The following is a 19,149-nucleotide window of genomic DNA, read 5'->3' as shown; positions in this document are numbered from 1 at the left end:
TTTAAAGAAATTGATAGATTTACAGATCTTCAAACAAAATCTCTTTGTATCACTCGTCAATATTTTCTTTTTTTCCATTTGCTGGCAGCAACTAGGGCAGTCAGTTCATAGAGATGGTGACCCCTCCCAACACCAATTGAATGGTCGGTCTGTGCAGCAGAGCTGGCCTCAATGTTAATTTTCTTTTATAGACACGAAACAAGACTGGTAGTTTAAAAGCACTACCCTACTATACACATCCTATTAGGTCCTATTAGAATTCTGCAAGCCCCTGAGTTAACTGCTTTTATTTATTTCCAAGACTTGAGAACCTCTTTGAGCTGTATTTATATATTTAGTACACCCTATATTGGTGTCACTTAAATACAAACACAAAAAGGAAATTAGATTCTGATCTCCAAATAAATACTACAAACTACTGGAACTAAAAGATGCTTTTGAATGGTATGGCATAATTCAGAGACATTAGAATTTGTCTTTATTTTTTTTTAAGTTCGATTTTCTATTTTTCACAAATGTGAACTTCTACTATACTGTCCACACAAAAAAATGGCTACATTTACCTCAACAGCAGACTTAATTTTAGTAGGCCTAGTCTAATTAACACTCTTATCAACTGGCCAAATAGGGATTCTTGGGATCCACACACTTTAGGTACTTCAGAATTTTTCTCGGGTTTATGGTCAGGGACAACAGAGCCCCTAAAAAAGCACTTAATAATATCTACTGTATTAAATATACAACATTGATAAATCTCACTAATCTCCCTTCTTTCCCAAGAGTCACAATCATAGTCATCATTTTAAAGAAGTCTGAGCAAATGCATTTGTTACCAACAGACATGTTTCTCAACATGCACACTGGCATCTTGACACAATGAGTTTTCTGAGTTACCTGAAAACTTTTCACTTACTACTGTCACGTTCATAGATCTTCCCGTGAGAATATCTAATATTTATTTCTGAGTGCTTTGAATTCCTGTGTGTTCAAACGGCTGTATGAAGTTGTAGATCTTGTTAAAAAATAAAATTTGTCAAGGTGGAGAGCAGGAGCTTGTCACCAGTGTCACCCAAACACAGGCACTGCTGTCGCTGGGATACTACAAATGCAAATGGCTAGCGTGGCACAAACTGTACACTAGGTTTTAGTTAGATGTCTAAAGCTAGCACACTAGGCATCCATCTGCAGTCCCTGTTTATGGGAGTGAAATATGTAGCCATTTGAAGTTCACAATATGTATACTGTGTTTGTAATAACTGCAGATTTTACAAGCACATTATTCTTTCCATTAGGATTAAAACCTCACCGAATAGCAATTTGTGAAAGAATTCTAGCAGGGCCCAGAGCCCAGAACTCTGACCTCTGATGAGATACTTGGCAGCAACAAACTCTAGATCTAGGCAAAACATCTGGTTTGAATTAGACTTCCTGAAAAAATAGCCCCTGTACTGGGGAAACTGGTATTCACTCAGTTTTGTATATATACTTTGACTGACTTCAACATTGTTAAGGGGGGAAAAAGAGGAAGAAAAAGAAAAGACTCCACTAGATGCTTGTCAATCATGACCAAGCTCCTTGGTGGCCCCAGCGGAGTGAAGTCCTCTTCCTACAGAATAATCCACTTCATTCTACATCGCTCCAGTTATTTTCTACATTACAGCATACACAGTCAATAACAACGTTAAAGTCGGTCCAACTTTGCTGCTAACCAACAATACGTTTCTTTAATCAGCACAGGAGAGGAACCGGCGCATAGATTAGCCTCCACTCTGTTTATATGAACAGAGGGAAAACGCAAAACCCCACACTAGAGCACTCTGTAGATTTCACAAGGATTAAGTTAAAAAAAAAAAAAAGGTTCTTAGTGTTCCTTTATCCTAAAATTTACAAACTCAATGTTATTATGATGAAGTTTGGGAAGAAGTTCTACTTTGAAAATCTGGTTTATGAAAAATCACAACTCAAAACTTGTTCTTCTAAAATTATAGTAGAGAAAAAAGTTCTGCATTACTGGAACACATGGCATGATCTAAGGGTCCCAGTTCTCGCCCGTTCTGCTGCTCAGCTTTAGAGGAACAAATGTGGCGATTCCCCCACTGCAATGAACAAATCTCTAGTCTACTCCAGAGTCACCCAGGGGCAGTTTTTAAACTGACCCACCTTTGTACACAAACACAGAGCTTTCTGACAACACGTTTTTATATGTCAGATGGGAGATGCTCCTAAACCACAAATGATGCTGCGGGCCCAAAAGCCTATCTAGGTGAGCTAGCTTCTGCACCATAGGTTGGTGGGAGCCTCAACAGGCAAGTGAGTATTTCAGCACAGTACTGCCTACCTTGTTGGTGATTTGATTTGAGCATCTAGTAAAAAACCCCATTTGTTCCATTGTCACTGTGTAGAATCCAGGTCATATAAGATAGTCATGGGAACATAATTCAGTCTGAAGGACCTGGGAGAGTTTTGTTAATCTTAGGCAGAGGCAAACTGCCATTTTACCTTCCTATGTATCACCTTAATTCAATTATTACTTCTGTGAGTAGAAGTAAAAGCATATTCAAATTTGGTCTTTTGAAAAAACAGTATGGAACAGAAAGCAAATGACTAGTTGTGCAGTTTTCTTTCAGCACAAACTAACTTTTCCACTCAGTGTCATTTGGAAGGGCCCCGCTGAAGAGTTACACGTGATAAAACATCACGATCCTTCTCTGGCAAGCACTAAGGGTCTGCAGACCCCCTTCTACCACACTTAAGGGGGCAGCTTCAGAACAGTTATAATTATTTACACTCTGCTAAAATAAAGCATTCCTGACCAAACTGAAACCGGATTCTGCTAATGATCTTAAGCATTTGCACGATACTCATTTATCTGTCCGCGTGTGACAAACATTACAATTTTGACACATTTATAACTGTTAGTTACCAATTTACAAAATTTGTATCATCTCAATGATATGAAAATTTTAAAAATTTATATTTCTATGACAAAGTCTTGCTTTTTTCTATTCTAACCTAAACTAAGAAAAAACAGAGAATTTCGCTTCTCTGAATTTTGTGTAACTTTTACGTAAACTTTCTATTTGCCAATGTTGGGTAAATAAATATATGTAGCTCCAATTCAGCACCTCTTACTTCCACACTCTGGAGACCTGTTTGTACACATAATCCCTGGATTGCCTTCGTTCACGATAAAATTAATACTTCCCTAAAAATACCCATTTCATTCCAAAAAAGTAAACAAAGGCCAACAAGACAAACTCCTCTCATTTGAATTTAATTTTCTGAGAGTATGCTGTGAAAGCAAAAATGTTTATTAATACTTTCCCACTTCAAAATGAGATAAAGAAAACCTATTTGATTCACTTCAGAATAAGGCCATTGCAGAAACAGCATAAAGAATGCATGCAGTATTACAAAACATGCACACGTAACCACTGTAGGTAGATGGCGGGGAGCGAGAGAGTTTTTGAATAATCATTATCCTTAATGCCCACTTCAGTTATATATGAGAAATCACTTTCTCTCACCAACATGACCATGTAACTGTCTGTACTTGGGTCAGAGCCCAGACATGCCTACGACTTGACATATAGAGTTTTCATCATGTCTGAGGATGATAAAGAAGACAGCCACACTCCTAGTTCTCAAAGAGGAAAATCAATTCCAGGAAAGGGGACTCCTCTGCTGCTTCCCTCTAGTGAGAATAGCAAGCAAACCCTCTCCCTGGACACTGCACAGCGCAAAGAGCTGGACAACACTGAGCAGAAGGAATAAGAAACAGAGCTGATTCTGTATTCTCAGGCTTCCTTTATCCTGGAATTAAACAGCCAATTCTCTTTGCAGAAGGCATAGAGCGCACACCACGGCCAACCTCATGCCTTTTTAACGCTATAGCCACAGAGGCACATTTATGAAATAAGCCCCCACTTGTTAAAACGTAACACTGCCACCATCACTGAAGTTCACCTTAGTGACTTAAATCAACATAAACAGAGTTATAAACACTATATGTTTTATAGAGTTCTATGAACCAGGGGAAAAAAGTCACCTTACTAAATAACCTTCTGGCAAATGCAAAAGGAAGCTAAATTTGGTTTGCTCATATTTTCTGAGTTCCCCAAATATAAGCAGCAGTGTGGGGAACTTAATTCCTTTAGCTGGAAGATGTGTACTCATTTCATTTTCCACACTGGCCTTTCTGGGAAGTGGGAGGGAAGGGTCCTAAGCAGGAAAGATGAAAGAACCAGATGGGCTCAGTAAATAGAGCAACCATTACTTGGTGTTGACGGGCATCTCTCGTGTTCTAAGAAGAGCGTACCAGAGATCTTTCTACCCCGTGAAGCTGGAGGTAGAAAGATCTGGAAAACAAGCTCTGTGCGACGCAGACACGACAGCCAGCTAGGTGGCCAAAGTGCCCAATAAGTAAGTTCCTAGGTCTGCTGTGCTCAGCAAATGACGGTCAAACATTCCCAAACACTGCACTGTCTAATGCTGTCCTGGAAAACGTTTGTTCAGAACAGGCTAGTAACTACCATCATATAAACAGCCTTTCAAAGATAGATTTTTCAGATGTGTTAATATGCTAGTAGAGAATCTGCAAAGTTTGAATATAATTTTCGAGTCATCACCTGGATGACATCAACAACAACACTTATTTTAAATAAACCCAAATTATATTCAGTTGAGTAAATTTTAATTTGTTTTCATTTAAGGTCTTCTAAAGTTGAGGCCAACATGCTGAAGAAAAATATTAAACTACCTAGAACCCTGTGTCAACACATGATGCTACTGGGAATGGTAAGTGAATTAATTTTCCAGGGAAAATTAATTACTTATGACTTACAGTTGTACAAGCAAACAACGTAACTCTGGATTAGGGCACATTCAATTTCTGTTTGTAGTAGCGATTAAATTAATTTCATATAATTCATGGTATGTAATGGAAAGCAGAGCAAAATTGAAATTCTAGACAATGACTGACAGAGAAAAATGTATATATTTATGAATCTGATTCAAAAACAAGGGCCATGGATGTTAATCACCAGATAATAAGTCAGTATTTTTTAATGGCTTGATAATGATGAATTTTTAACACAGTTTTTGAGAAAGTATTACCAAACAGTTAACATCTAATACAGAAGATGAAATAAAAAGGTATAATAATAACCTGTGATATCTCCTAGCACCCTGTCACTCCCCCAAGTAGGCCACTGGAATCAGGATTTGCACATTTTTTATTTATACCAGATTGATGTTTATCCACCTAAACTTGGAGAAGCCGAAATGAAATACAGCATTAAATGATTTGGGGATGAAGTTCTCAAAATTACAACTGGATTTACTTCCCCTGACATCCAAGCAGTAACGCGCCTTTAAATGGATCATCTGTGATTCATTTGCCTGAGCACTACCAAAGCAGCAGGTCCAGGCTGAGGAGCCCAGCGCGGGTACAAAGCAGCAGGTCCAGGCTAAATCCTGATGTTAACTGTAATCAAACAGTTTAAAAGCAGCTAAAAGAAATGTCATTTTCGTGGTGTCATTAAGCTCACAAAATCAGAACGTGTCATATTCTGGTAATGACCTCCAAGTATTAACTGTCACCAGGGACCTGGTGACATCACTTATGGTCTAATTCACATTAACAGCTGCGCTCATTTGGCTAGGCAAGAGAAGAATTTTGACAAATATTTTTAAAGTAAAATGTTTTTATGATTCGCACTTTTAGAAAAGAGTGAACTTGAGATGAAAGATAGAGTATGAGCATAGTGAAAATATATACTATAAAATACGTATTTCACAATTTGACTTTTCACACATTTTAAACTAATGCATTCCTTTTCCTAGTCAGTCTCTCACAAAAAGAATGACTATCCACTGTAGCTTTTAAAATACGTCTTTATACAGAGAATCATTAATTTCCATAATACCTTTCTGACCAGCGGAAGAATACTACTGCAGGTATTTTAAACACCATTGTGATTTCAAATGTATCAAGCCAACTGCAGAGCTACGAGAGACACTCTTGAAGAGTACAAGCGGACCACACTGCAGCTCAAAGGGTATTTTCCAAAGCGCCTCCTCTCCAAGAGCAACATCTTGGAGGTGACTGAAACTGATCAGAAACGTTTAGGTTTTATTCTTCAGGAAAATTAAATGGAGCAGCAGCCACTCACCTCCCTGGCTTCTCTTCCTAGAGCACAGAGCCTCCTCACGTCAGATGGGACTCCCAGCAGTGCAGAGCCAAGAGGCTGTTTATAGAACAGCCTGGAAACGTTGTCGACAGTAAGAGGCACATTCAGGTTCTTTCCAACTGGTAAAGCTACCCCGGGGGCTGAACCATCATTGCAGATACAAAGAACTTTGATTTAACTTCATTCCCGTTCATTCCTGGCTTCACCATCAGAACAGTGTTCTAGGGGAAGATGTCAAAAAGACATCGGGCAAGCAAAGATGGCCTCTGGATCAGAACAAACTTTTCCTACTGTCCGAATGTGTGCAGACTAACGACATTTGTGTAAGCAGAAACCGAATGCCTTTCAGATGGGCGATGGGTCCTCAGGAAGGTAAGCAGTGAGACCCCTACTACCACCACTCTCAGAAAACATGCATTAAAAGCCCCTCTGCATTCCCTTCGGTTCAAATGTATGCCACAAGTTTCTTCAGGCATCTTTCTTTTATTACAACCCACATTCATATTTCAGTAGAATCACTACAGGAGAATCACTAATTTTTTATCTAAACGGTGACGTTTGGCAAACGTTATGTAACCAACTATAAATCTACAACAAGCCTCAAACACCAAAGAGCTAGTAATTACATGATTAGAAACAGCTTGATTATGGGAGCGGCAAGGCAGGCTGTCAACAAACAAACAGCTGCTTTTTATTGCCAAGGCACAAGCGGATCGTGGGTCCCAGCGAACTAGGGAGTTTGTTTCTGTTGTAACGGCTGTGTTTGTTTTCAAGCGTTCTACTCTCTTTCACTCCCACCTCCAGTAGAGTGAGTCAACTTAAACACTGGATTTGAACCACAACAGAAGAATCAAATGTACACGGATAACAAGTAAAGCACTACAGACTTGGATGAAAGTCTCTAGTTAATCACTAACAGAAGTCTCACGGGCATGCTCCAGTTCAGCTCCAAATGCCTATCTCTCCCTGTGCAAGACACTCTGCCATTCCTACTATTGGTGAGAGGCAGCTCAGGCCTCACTTCCTCATTCCTGGATTATGACCATGCAAGGCTGCCACTCTGGTCCTTTGTTCTGGAAGTCTGTCCTACAGCTTCTGAGGTCCTCCCTTTTGGCAGACAGGAATGAACATGTTTACGTGTGCCAGTATGAGCTGAGCGACCTTGACATTAGTGACTTTATGAATACTTGATAAGCTTAGCATATGAATAAATATGTGGAATAAAATGGACTTTCACAACAACAACAACAAAAAAGGCTAAAGAATTGTAAAGTGCATGGAATTTATTTAATGTCTCCTAGGAAACAAAAGCACTTTCATTGCTGAACCTTCAGGCATTTTCAGGTCTACTTTTTCTTTGTCTTTTTAACATTCTTCTAGAAAACATATAGGTATCCTAATTTTCCAACAAAGCATGAAGAAGTGAAATTATTTCCCCAAGCAGACATGGCAAGGTAAAGCCATGATGCCTCCAGGCTGTGTTCTCTCCACTGAACCACACTAAAATGAGGATGGTGCCATGAGAATGTTTACGTGATTTAAGTTTAAGACAGGCTCTGTCTGTGTAAGAATTTTAGCTCTCAGGGAAATTTTGATTAAACACACCCCGAATTGAAGCTATTCAACTGCAAAGATGGGCATAGGTCAATGAACATAGTGCCCCGGATACAATGATTAACCGAGAACTTTAACCTAGAATTCAAATTTCCTTTTACAAACTTAATGACAAATATAACATTCCCACAAAGCTTTTCCGCCTGTCTCACTCTCAAGTATAAGGTGACATTTACTTCAGGCCATGAGCCTAGAGCAGACACAGCTGGATATGGTCTGTATTCCACTGTCAGCTCAGGGCCGGGGCGGTTAACGCTGCTAACTTTTGTTACCACGTCCACCAATCTGGATATTAAAAACCCAAAAAGCTGCCTAAACTTGTTAACACATATCTTTGTAAATTTCAGTAATAAATGATGGTTGGATCACTTCTTTAAAAAGCCTGTCTGTATTTCAAACCATATGGGGTGCTGGAATGAGGGGGCTAAGGGACAAACTATTCAGGAAGCCACTTGTAGCCTATCAGAAAGAACTGCAAAGACTCGCATTAAGCAAGCAGACCCAGCGGGGCAGAGAAGAACTGAGGGTGTGCTAGGAATCAAGTCTTCTCCAGGACCCAGGCTTTAGAAATAGCTGTGATGTTCTGCACTGAGTTGTGGGGATCTAGAGAAGTAAGACTACCAGACTTCAAAAAAAATTCCCAAGAATAACTGTTAAATCTCAATCTTCTAAAATGTAGCAAAAAACATTATGAAGAGAAGTCCACGTTTACTGGGTCACATACAGTCCACAACTGACTTCTCCCAGACTATTTGTCCGAAATGGTTGTCTTCTTCTATCGAGAAGACATGGGAGTTGGAGAGAACCAGTCAGTATGGCTAACAAGTTTGCCTACTATCCAAATTCTTTTAAGATTACATTTCTATCAAGCTGGGCCTGTGTCATTCCTGACAGACATAGCGGTATGTCAGCCTTTGCCTGCCCAGGTCTGGGTGCACGATCACAGGACGGCCTGGCTTGGCTGCGTGAGCAGCTCCTGTCCAGGTGCCCGCAGCCTTCCCGTCCACGCTTACAGACACTGCAGCCTCCACTACCCTCTATGCTCCCCAACTCCACGAATGATGTTTCCTCTGCCAGTGCCAACCCTCCCCAGAAAGTATGGCATGGAGTCATCATTTCTGGAGTAAATTTAGGACTCGGAAGAGAAATGTGGTCTGCTAGCTTCCAAAAACAAGACAAACTAGAAAAGGGATTGTTATTCATACTTCATGGAAACTGGTGATGTCACAGATATTAAATGCCTTCATTTTTCTTGTCTATAATGCCTGACTGATTTTTTTTTTTTTTTTTGTCTATAAATGAGTGCTACTGGGCAAATCTGGAAAATGAAAGAGTCTTTCAAACATTGCCCTGGAAAGATGACCTATTTTCACTCACCTTCTAGGCAGGTTCACATCACCAGATTATGCTGGACATGGCTCAGCTCCAAAGAAAACAACCTTTCTTGGCCATTCAATGGCTGTTTATGAGTACACAACAGGAGCTTTATATGCACTGTGAGCTTGTTAGATGCTCAGGTCCTCTTCCGACCTCACTCAGTAGTACACACACCTCTGTGGTGTAAGGCTCTCAGCTCCTCCCACAAGCACCCTCCAGCCACAAATGCCCACTTGTCAGGGGCTCTGGCAGGAGACTTTCCCACTGCAGTTGTGTGCGGATGCCGAGTAGGAAGGGGAAGACCTCAGATGCCTGACTTTCCCCCAACTCCTGTCTGATTCTACACAGTTATCTTCATTTATTAAAGCCTGGAGGTGTCAATTTATTCCACCAAGGCCTCTTCTGTGGTACACACAGGGGGCTTGGAAACCGTTAAGATATGCTACCCACTTTTTTAATGGCCCCACACATGGATTCTCGGCCCCACCTTCCCCTGAGGTCATTGGCAAGGACTGTTTGGTTTAGATTTAATAAGTGCTCACAATAAAACGAAGGAAAATTTCAAGTTTAAAATTAGACAAAAATATTACAGAAAAAAAGAATTGTTTTGTAGATAAACTTCATGCTCTGGTGTTGAAAGTTAAGGTCCACAAATCAAACAGCAGACATGTCTGCAGAGCTGGGCTTTTCCACTGCACTCTCAGTGAATCATGCTGCGGTTAGTTGAAAGTGCTGTTCACATAATAAATTAACCACCTCATTTCCTTCATCACCAAAATATACATAGCACCCCCATACAGATTTGTTTTAATAAAAGTAATAAAGCAAGCCTGGAGGTTAGGGCTGTTATGACATAATCACACCTCTGAGATTTAAAAACACTCACTTGCACATCATGCCTCAGAAAGTCTATGCCCCTCCAACAAAACCTAACTGTACTCATACCTTCTGGGCCCATTTACTCCAAATAAATAATCTAACAAAAGACTTGGACACATCAGGAGAGACTTCTCTTTCATCAATTACACATTTGAAAGCATGCAGGTTTTAGCATACAATTTTAAAACTGTACAACAAACAACTTGGGTATCTGCTAGTGATTATTACAAAATAAATCTCATCCTAGTTAACAGTGTCCTACATCAAGCAAATAGCACTCTCACCCCCAAGCAAAGGTGTTTCCTAAAGTCAGTTATTTAAAATGTCAGGCAACGGATGCTTTCCTTCCTGTGGACTGAAAAAGAGAATCCTCTACAGTTCCTAGCAAATGAACTGTCTTGCTAGCAAATGTGATTGAAACGAGTTGAGAGGGAAAGAAAACTTTCATAAATTCACAGTCTATTTTTTGGGAATCCTTTGGATTCCTCTCTGACTACCGGAAAGATACTGCAATGCAACTATGCACAAAAGATGGGTTTGGTAGTGTCGCATGCCGCTGGTGAACTCACACTATATAACTCAGCGTGGCCAGCTCTCCTGCACTGTGTCACACTATAATCACTTTGCAGACATAGGGTTCATGGTTCCTCTAACCCCTCTACACCTGGGTCTTTTCTATAGGAGCATGGATTTAATGTGTGCTGTCACTATGTTGATGAGACCTTCCTTTGGATGTAAGACGGAATGGAATCTCAAGTTATTATAATTACTGGTGCTGTCTTTTTAAGGACCATGATTAACAGCCCTCAGCATACAAAGTTATGATTAACATTTCTGAATGTACTAGATGCCATAAATTCAAAATATACAGTTTTATATACCCAGTTCAGAAGTGGCCTTTTTCATATTTACACATCTCTCTCTTCTCAGTCATGAATTAACTAGTATAAATTTATAATCTTATAGTACTTGTGTTTCGACTCTCCCTCTAAGGTGCTGGGAACTGAATCCAGGACATTTCACATGTGAGGCATGTATACCACTATACCAACAGCCTCTCAAGCCCCCACCCCACCCCATGAATATTATTATATTGCAGATAGTTTTTTACCTAAGTTAAAAATTGCATTCAAGATGCTCCATGGTATGCCAGTAACCCAGACATAATTGTATCTCCAAACTCAGCAAAACAGAGTATCTATATAAATACTCAAATTGAGCATTTTTAGAGGAATCTTAAGGCAGTTTAGTGTATATATACTATTTGTCCATATCCAACCAATTCAAAATATTAAACCTTTCTTAGGCTCAGTTAAGAGAGCCAATAAACTTCTCTACTGACAGACAGGTTTGCTTTAACACGGAGGCCCTACTGCAGTGAGCCCGCTGCGATGAAGGCGTTTCTGATAAACACACTGTAGGTAAAGTCCAGAGAAGTACTGACTGGCTGGTCCCTGACACTACAGCGGCACGCCTCCCTTCCATCCCGTTAAGAAGTCCTTCTGTGGAGAGAGATGAGTATTCAGAGGGGAAGAACAAAGAGGTGTGTGTGTGTGTGTGTGTGTGTGTGTGTGTGAGAACCTCACTTCCCTCATCAACAGCAACCCTTCCTTCCCCAGTCATTCTCTAAGACACAGAAAACAGAGGAGCTGGACTGTGCAAACCAGCTCTTCCCTGTCCCAGCAAGATTCTCTCTGGCTAACTAAGAGCAGAGAAAATCACACCTATCTTAACCTCTCTACCCATCCCTTACTCAGCCTCCAGGAACTTGAACTTGGCCTGATTGGAGGCAATGACGGAATGAAGAAAAACAGAGTGACGACAGAAACGCTGGGAAGAGGTGGTCTGGGTTCTCTGATGGCGAAGCCTTGGCATCCCGGAAGCTTAGCGTGTTTATTATATGGAGTTGAACAGAGGCGAGACTACGGCACACAATGCTATAAAACATCTTCAGAAGACATTTTATGACCCCAGGTTACTGGGTCAATGGCAGATTTAGTAAGGAAAGAATTACTTTCTTAAAAGGTTAATTAGTAAGTATTGCCTCCATGTACTGAACATGAAATTCTATTATGACAAAGAGACAAAAAAATGTGGCATTAGTCATTTATGTCACTACCTCAGCTTTAGGACAAATCACATTTAGAGGCATGTAAACAAAGCTTTCGCAAGGCCAGCCACCTACTATGAACTAAATGCAAAGGCTTGAAATCTTCAGTGGGGAAAAACAGCAAAGCTCAAAATCAGTGTAGACTTTATATGAATGAGACAAAACACCTTCAGGTCTTTAAGGTCTTAACAAATAAGGCTCTAGCCGGGCGGTGGTGGCGCACGCCTTTAATCCCAGCACTCGGGAGGCAGAGCCAGGCGGATCTCTGTGAGTTCAAGGCCAGCCTGGGCTACCAAGTGAGTTCCAGGAAAGGCGCAAAGCTACACAGAGAAACCCTGTTTCAAAAAACCAAAAACAAACAAACAAACAACAAAAAAAACAAATAAGGCTCTAAAAAAGGAATATGCCCAGTATAACTTACTAAAATGGGATGTGAGATGAGATGGCTATTTATGAAATATTAAAATAGTGTCTTTAAAGAGTTGGCCATAATTATTCAATGAAATGAGTATCAATACTCAAGAGACGAAGTGCTAAGGTTGAAGCACCTGCATGCATGTACATGCACACTCACACCCACACCCGCCCCCCACACCCCTGTGACAGTCAATGTTCTGATGGGAAATGGTTCAAGCTACAGAAGTAGACCTCTGCAATCAAAGAGATGAACTAACCTGTAAAATGAACATAACGGAATGAAAACTTTTAAGGGTCAAAATGTAAGGCTGAAGGGAAACAAGAGGATACATTTGCCTGAATGGAGTTTGATAAAATGTATCTTGTGTGCACACGTATGCATGAGTGTGCGTGGTGCGTGCGTGCGTGCGTGCATGTGTGTTTGTGTGTGTGTATGTGTGTGTGTGTGTGTGTGTGTACACGGATGCGTGTGTGCGTACAAGTGGCTGTGGATAGTAGAACATTTGCCTGGCATGTGGGAGGCCCTGGGTTCAATCCCTCTCATGAGCCACAACCATGAGCTTCTCAAACTCTTCAAGTCCATTTCCTTGCTCAGGCTATTGGATGTGTCTCCTCACATACTCAGCTTCCTCCCTCCTTAGTCCCCAACTTCTCCCTCCTCCAAGTCACACTTAAAAAATATTCTAGTTCTGACCTTTAAAGATCTGTAAATGAGTCTCTATCATGTACAGTTCTCATTCAGTCCTGAACTAAGTGCTGATTTCTTCCTCTAACACTAGCCAAACTATTCTTGTTATGGTCAGCATTGAATTTTCTTTATATTAATCTTATATTTTGAAAACTTATTGCCAATACATAAAAATGTACATATTAATGAGGTACTAGATGATGTCTGATAAATGTAAATATTGTGCAATGTTGCATCAGGTTAACTCTATCTCTTCAAACATCAGTTCTTTATGGTAAAAGCAGTCGGACCCTTGCTTCTCTCCAAAGTGTGCAGTATACTACTGTTACCTGTGGTTTCCCTCTGTGACCAGAAAGTCCTCCTTAATTTGAACGTAATACTCCTCAATAAAGCCTTCTCATCTCCCCCTCCTTCCATTTCCAACAAGAATCATGAGGTGTATCTTAAGTTAGGACCCCACTTATTTCTCGTGATGCTTCATATAATATCACTGTTTGCTTCCCCCAATGCTTGGCTTGCCTGATGACAATTCCCGATTACCCTGCAACATTACAGACATCATAATGTGTAGTCAGGATACTAGAAGTCTTAGGAAAATCCTGTTCTGACTCGGCAGCACTCGGGTGGGGCCTGGGAGGTTTTGAGGAGGGTGTCTTGTATGATCTGGGTGCTTTTTGGAAACATAGAATCTCATTGACCACCCCAAACCCACTGAACCAGAGTCTGCGTTTGAACAAGCCCTCCACGGGTTACAATCCACCCAAAACAAAAAGCATTAGAGACCGATCAGGGCTCCTAAACCTAAGCCCACAAAGCAAGCTGTAAGGCTCTCCCCCTACATTTCCTATCCTATAGGTCTTGAAAGGACACAAGGATGTGCACTTTAAACCAATTCTATGGCAATCCTGAGCAGCTTCTGGGGGTCCCACAGGGTCTGGATAGCAGAGTCACAAAAAACTGTTGCCATGTGAGGCCCAACCCAGACCAAGCAAAATCCAATCTCTGAGGAGCACGGTCTGAATCGGGTTATTTTTCATTGCTTTTCTTTTTTAATCTTTCCTGCTTAACCCTAACATTTATATTTCAGACCATTTCAGAGTAAGAGAAAGGGGGAGCGCTATAAAGCTCAAGTATAGGGTGAGTAGTCAGATATGACGTTACTCTGAAGAACATCAGTGGCCCAGGAAATGAATGCCAGAATCTTAACCGTCTATCTGGGTGAAATCTCTACAAGTTACCAAGGAAGCAAAAGAAATGATGTTTAATCATAAAATTCACAGAAGATGGTGTTTATGAGTAGAACATTTTCTCAAGACAGTATCAAAGCAAGCACTAAAGACTACTGAATTTTGTACAAGATTAGGTCTCAAAGAGAAACATCTATATTAGCATTATGAAAACAAATACAACCAATGATAGTAATTTTTTTCATTTTTCACTGAAAAATGAAGATCATTTTTCTGATTATATATTTTAAAAATCCTCGCCGGGTAGTGGTGGTGCACGCCTTTAATCCCAGCACTCAAGAGGCAGAGGCAGGTGGATCTCTGTGAGTTCGAGGCCAGCCTGGGCCACAGAGTAAGTTCCAGAACAGGCTCCAAAGCTACAGAGAAACCCTGTCTCGAAAAAAAACAAAACAAAACAAAAAAAACAAACAAATAAACAAACAAAATAAAACTCTTACCTCTCACATGTATGAGAAATTAAAAACTGACTGAAAGTCAAGTTGCTCTAGTCAAGGATGAGACTGCAGGAAATTTACCTATGTGTCTACCTTAGTTAGGTTTCTATTGCTGTGATTGAGACCATGTGATTGACCAAAAGCAGCCTGGGGATAAGAGCATTTATTTGGCTCAGAGGGTACAGTCTATTATTAGGGGAAGCCAAGCCAGGAACCTGGAGGCAGGAACTGAAGCAGAGACCAGGGAAGAGTGCTGCTTACTGGCATGCTCTTCATAGCATACTCAGCCTGCTTTCTTTAGAACCCAGGACCACCTGCCTGCCCAGGGGTGGCCCCGCCTCAGTAAGCTGGGCCCTCCTCTATCAAGTATTAATCAAGAACTCTTGCCTACAGTCTTGTCCAAGTGAGGCATTTTCTCAGCTGAAGAAACTGAGATAACTCTAGATTTGCATCAAGCTGATACAAACCACTCAGCACAGTGGCTAGTGCCTTGGTTTGGGAAGTGCTCTGTTTCTCCTTTGCCTGAGTGTCAGTGCTAATAATGATAACAGTGAAGATCTAAGCAAGTCACCCAGATAACTATGGGTAGACTCAGAAGAGTCTCACTCTACAATGACACATTACTCAGCAGTTCAAATGTGTTTTAAAATAGCTAAGCAAATGACACCAAAAAGAAGAGAAGCCTTACCTCTACAGACCTACACAAAATCACACCTAGCAGCCCTGCAGGTTACCTGGAAGTGCTGGCGTACTTTTTCCATGAAGAGCTGCCTGTTTTGTTTTGATTTATTTGTTTGTTTGTGCCCAGAATTGATCCCACAGAGCGGGAGAGGAGAACATGCAAATTGCTACCTGTGAAGTTTTACCAAAAAGACATGGAGTGCCATGGTCAGGTGACTTTCCTTTTACAGTGACTCTTGGTCATCCTCAGGAGTGAGGACTAAGGATGGTTTGCACAACTATTTCATTCTGGAACATCACGAAATGATCTAACAGAAGGGCAAGAAGAGGAAAGAGGGCTGTTCTGAGTCCTTGTAACTTCACTGTCAGATACTTGACCAAACCAAGTGCTAATGAGTGGGAAAGTGCAAGAACATAGTCCCAAGAAGAAAGAAGAACCAGTAAATGCAACTTATTTAAACTGAAACTCAGGGTATGACAAGGCCAAGTTAAGCCATCATTGCCCACATCCCACAGCGCCCAGCCCAGGAAGCCCTGCGTCATCCTGCTCTCGCCTGGGAGTGTTTTCTTGGGAGCAACACCAAGCCACTTTCCAGCAAAGTCTTTAGGGGTCAATCAAGGATATGTTGTCATTCGACCACACTGGCTGCCTTGCTCTCCAGAAATAATGACAGGCATGTGTTTTTAAAATCAACTCTCCTCGTTTTCTCAGACAAGAATTGGAGCGCTGCCGCAAGGATCTTAGCTGCCATTAAACCAAAAGCATTTCAGTTTCCACTGGAATAACACTGTAGTTTCTGCTAGTTCATCGAACTTCTGTGAACACCTTTCATTTTCTCAGTCAGCAATGTTTATCTGGCTGTTCTTGTGTTTTAAGTCAGGATGAAATTTACATCAAAATCACAAAGTGGACCCAAATGAAAAGAAAGTCAGGCCTACTATAACTGTATTGAAAATACATTGCATGAAGACTTAACATTACGTGGTCCAAAGGCTGGGATACAGAAATGCATATGTATTTTACAGTAAAATACATATTCATTACAGACAATTTGAAAATTTCTCATCATATCCAGCCTACCAGGTATTGTCTTCTTCTTCCACAAAAGTTCACAGCTGCATTTTGAAACTCAGTTTACTGCTGTATCACCAACTCTGTGTAACTTGAAAACATCACATCAAGAGTGAGTCCTCATGTTAATAAATCTTCCTTAAAAACCTGAATTTTGTTGTTGTTGTTGTTGTTATAGTTGAGACAGGGCCTTGCTATGGTACTTAGGGAAGTTCTGAACTCTTATGAATCATTCCAGTACCTGGACTAATAGGCACTTGCAAGTTTATGTGGCTCAAAAGCCTGAACTTTAAATGGTGACATGCCACGGACAGGCTCTTTAGATATTTTGTGTAAATGTTTCAAATAAACCAACATATAAATGTTTACAAATCAGCAAGGAAATAATCCAAACTCTTAAAAAGTAAAATATGTAATTAACATGCAATACATATAAATTTATGGCAAATAATTTCCCTAACACATTATCTGGTTTCAAGCTTTTGTGGTAACAAATGACTTGTATGTGTTCTGGGCTGTAGCTTTACCAGGCTTTTTCTATTATTATTATTATTATTATTATTATTATTATTATTATTATTATTATATAATATACTGTTATTATATTATATTATATTATAATTATACCATTATTCATGCTTAATATCTTTCAGAATTTCCTGAGTTCCACCTACTGATGGGACTCCTTATGTTTGTGGCTACTCACAGCAATGTGCATTTCCCTGGGTACAGCCTCACATGCACATATCTTTCCTGCTACCTCATGGAACGTGGGTGTGGATACACTGGAGTGGTAGTGCAGTTAAAGAACACAGTGGTTCAGTCTAGCACCTCAATCACTTTCGTTATTTGTTAAACTATGTGCACTCTGAATTAGCATGGCTACTTCTCTTAGACAAATAGCCACAACTTGGATATCTCCTAGGCATCTCAAACCAACATGTTCAAGGTGGAACCAATGATCTTTATCCATAAAGTGTCTCTATCAAGGCATAAAACATACAGCAGAACAATTCTTTGAACAATCCTCAGCAATTTCTCTCCCCCTACTTCAAGCAGTCCCTACAAAACTGACTCCTTTCCATGGTAACTGCCATCAGTGCTGTCCAAGCAGCAGCATCTCTCACGTGGGCCAGTTAACAGCTACTTTAATTAGCCTTCCTGCTTTTCCTTGTCTGCTTTCATTCATTCTCACCAGACTCAACAAGTCAATGGTTAAAAATACAAACCATGACATTACCTTGATTAAAACTCTCCTGTGACTTCTCGGTGCTGTAGGAATAAACTCACTAAAGACTATTTCTGAATTCCAACCCTGAGGCTAGTCCTCTACGAATGACTAAAGACAGCTTTAATGTCAAAGACTTGGTAGGCTCCCTGGGTTCCACAAATCTGAAACATTTCTTTTCTATGACCTTCAGATGTTCCAAAATTTCATCTGCATACGTTACAAAACACTGGGTTATACTCTCTAGATACCAAGTATTTCTAGTGCTGCCGTAATGACTATTGTATCCAAATGAACAAGCCCAGTTAAACATCTTTTGTTAGTCAAACTTCTATCACTGTGAAAAATACCTGAACAAAACTATATTTAAGAAAAGAAAGATTTATTTGGCTCAAGGTTTCCGAACTTTCAGTACATCGTGACCAGGAGAGAATGGTGGAGCAATGTGGCCCACTTCATGGTGGCTAGAAAGCAGGGAAAAAGAAGCATGCCTGTGCTGTCTGGCCTCCCCCTCCTTTCTCCGTTCATTGTCTATACTCTAAATCTATTAGGTGGTGTCACCCACCAAAATAACACACCTTTCTCCCTTATTAGTCCTCTCTGGAAATGTATACAGACATAGCCCAGTGTATAAGGAATCTCAAAGACCTCTCTCCACCCAATCAACAGTAAACAGCACAGGAATACAGTCAGTTCTGCCGCCAGCTAGCACAAGACGCTACTACTCTCAGTGGAGTCTCAGTGTATGTGACATGTCAATCCAGACTTTGCCACTGTGTGATTCTGGGGCACAGCATTTTGGTTGTGGCATATTGTTACATAAGAGGGTGGAGCTGGATGACTTCTAGAGTTTCTCCCATTTCTGGTAGTTCATGACATAATAATATAATCCTTCTTTAGAAAAGAAATATAATGTAGCACCACTCAAATCCCATGAAACTTAGAGTGGGAAATTTCAGATTGTATTTCAGATCTAAGAAGTACTTTCTTGCCAGGATTGCGTATATTTCCAGCAATTAAGAAACTGAGGCAGGAGGATTGCCATGACATTGAGACCATCCTGGGCTACATACTGACTTCCAGGCCAACCAAAGCTACAGTAAAACCCTGTATCAAAAACCAAACCAAACAACAAGGACTACTTGGGGGTGCAGAGGGACAAAGTCTTGCACATGGGCTTGAACTTATAAACTCAAGGACTCTTCCTGCCT

At 40.5% G+C, this 19,149-nt stretch overlaps 1 protein-coding gene across 1 annotated transcript in view; it reads right to left on the bottom strand.

Moving 5' to 3' along the window:
* Srbd1 (S1 RNA binding domain 1) overlaps positions 1-19,149 on the bottom strand; it is a 180,757-nt gene that overhangs the window by 52,519 nt on the left and 109,089 nt on the right.

The sequence above is a fragment of the Peromyscus leucopus genome, chromosome 22 (assembly GCF_004664715.2).
Source record: "Peromyscus leucopus breed LL Stock chromosome 22, UCI_PerLeu_2.1, whole genome shotgun sequence".
In the NCBI taxonomy this organism is placed as follows: domain Eukaryota; kingdom Metazoa; phylum Chordata; class Mammalia; order Rodentia; family Cricetidae; genus Peromyscus; species Peromyscus leucopus.
This window is presented reverse-complemented; position numbering and strand designations above follow the sequence as displayed.